This window comes from Phytophthora infestans, genomic scaffold, assembly GCF_000142945.1.
Source record: "Phytophthora infestans T30-4 supercont1.15 genomic scaffold, whole genome shotgun sequence".
Lineage (NCBI taxonomy): Eukaryota > Oomycota > Peronosporomycetes > Peronosporales > Peronosporaceae > Phytophthora > Phytophthora infestans.
The window spans coordinates 971,818-974,511 of NW_003303744.1; positions in this window are offsets into that span (position 1 = coordinate 971,818).

The following is a 2,694-nucleotide window of genomic DNA, read 5'->3' on the forward strand; positions in this document are numbered from 1 at the left end:
TCGGGATATTATCCAGAGCGATGCTGTACGGGTCAAACATCGCTCGCTTCTCCCGCTCGGCCTCTTCGTCGCCCCTGACAGTAGCGGACCGCCCCCCGGAAAATCTCGGAAAGGGTTAAAATTTTTGTGGTGTGTGGAGGCCCTCTTTAATCTTGCGAGGTCGGCCGGGCGAAATCGTTTCTTTTCTTTTCGCAGCTTCCTTTGGTCTTCTGGCATGGCTTCTCTGCCAGCTCTGGGAGCGGCTGCGGTTCAGCGCTCGCTCCGCTTGACGCTGATCTTCCGTCATGTCCCCTCTGTGGTCTTCTCCGTGAAGCCGTATTCTGATCGCGCTCGGATTGACGCTGCTCATCTGACATGCCTTCCCTGCGAAATTCGTGTTCCACTGCATCACGAATCCTTGCGTTTTGACTGGCCTCCTCTGGTCTTGTGGCTCTGTGGTTGGCCTGCGCGTCGCGGCTATATGCTCGATGAACTGAGAGGCCTTCTGGCTCCAGTCGACCCCGTCGGACCCTCGCTTGTTCGGCATTTCGGTCCCGATCTCGAATAACCTGGGATTCGGATCTGTTAGCTCTGCGTATGCGCTTTCTCTCCGCGTCTTTCTCTCGTGCCCGTTGTTTTTGTGAACTCGTCATAGCAGCTCGCCTGACGCGGGCTCTTTCTGCACCACGCGCACGTGTAGCTGCTGCGCTATCGTCGACCGTAGGTCCTGACATTCCAATCTGAAAGTCGTGGGTATCGTGTTGCCTGTCACGACGCGTCTCCTCCTCGAATCGTCGTTGATGCTCCGCAGGATCGTCTTCTTCCGTTTTCTCCTCACGCTCTACCGCCGGACCAGAAGCTCTCATCTGTCCGGATTCAGTTGGTGCTGGGGTTTCAACTAACTCGAGCTGCTCCAATTCTTGGATTGCCTTGCGGTAGCGGGCCTCTGCGCTACGAAGCCTCTGTTTACGGAGATGTCTTTCCTTACGCGACTCTTCGTGGGATTGGGATGCGCTCTCACGCCGGGCTCGTTGTACGCGATCATCTAGTTCCTCGCGGGTAATTCTAATCATTGAACAGAGTTAGTCGAGTTAATTGTACAGCAAAGCCCGCTACTCAGTTGTTGGGAAACCTTTTCCTTTTCCTCGGGGCTCTTGCCATGGCCTCGTATCTTGAGCTGGACTGTCGCCTGATTTAGACAGAACAAAATCACATTGGCTGTTAGACTCGAAAGTCTAAGTGCACTGGGAGCTACTTTACAGCTATTTCATGAATATAAGCACCAGAACATGGACACAGCAGCTTAAGCAACGTGGTATTCGAATAGAACCCTGCAATTTACAACCCACCTTACAGTCAGACTGCTCATCATGCCAACGATCAAGCCGACCAAGCACCCTGTTAGCTCCTGGAAAGAGTTCAAGACCCTGTGTATCACAACAGGCAAGGCGTACAAGCTTCGCCTGGATGGTGAGGCGATTCGCAACCTCCGACTCACCTTGAACACGATCGTCGCATCCGCAAGCCTTCTTCCCGAAGCCGTCCAAGTCGTCTACGAAGCCATGAAGGATCGGAAGAAGCGGCGGGCTGGCCTTGATGATGTTCGCGAATGGCTAGTCGAGCCTCCTCCAACTGAAGATGACGACGATCATGTAGGCGGCGAAAAGCAGCACCACGTACGCAAGGTGATGACGTGGAAGCGCGAGAAACGGCAGACGTACTACCTCGTAGACTGGCAGCCAACGTGGGAGCCGAGGGAGCACATTCACAAGTCTGTTGTTGCTGCCTTCGAAAAGGAGCGCCGCCTTCTTGTTCGCAAGCGCTTCTTCGAGGACGAGGCTGTGGAGGATAACTCACTCAACGACGCAGAAGGTAACGCAGAGTAAGCAGTAGGAGCTAATACTGGGTGTATTACATGCTTAAGAAGCAGTACCTAAACTTATGCATTGGTAGCACCGTATTGAACACTAAGCTTAGCCTCCATTTGGAACAGCAAAGTTAACCTCGTTACAGAGTACACGAAATACACATATGAGTGCTGCGTCAAACACAAAGCTTAAACTTCTTTCAAAACAGCAATGTTAACCTCAACGCAAGCAAGCACACATCGCCTAGACAGCAGAGGTGGCCACATATCGCACATACACGAAATATACAAACACGCAGATAGTCTAGCGAACCGATAGTAGCGGCTGGGCGACTTGTCCCTTACCAGAAAAAAACAAGAATGAAGCTTTGTTTATTTTTGCGGCCCCACAAGCGAACCGTTTAGAGACAACTTACTGATAAGGGTAGCCAGTCGTTGCTAATCGTAATTACTTGTAAAAAGTGCCGTAAAAAGGAATGATCTGCTTCAATTAGTGGACTCCGATTTCTGACCCGGGTCTCACTTCGCATTTTGCTGTGTAGAGTGAGCACCCATCCGGGCTTAAAAAATGCATAATCAATAAATTGCCGTTCTCTTAGCCCACAGGCCGTTTCAGAGCCTAAGATTGCGGATACAAACTCGCTACAAACTCGCTACAAACATATTTCTGGCCTCGCCTATCCCAAAACCTGATCCCCTAAGCTTTTTACACAATTAGTACACAAACACATAACCTATACACAATTATGGACTGCTTTTGTTACGGTCGGAGGTTGTCGGAGGTCGGAGATTTTATGTTATGGCATATCGCCCCCAAGCCAATGGATCGGCCGAGCGCATGGTACAGA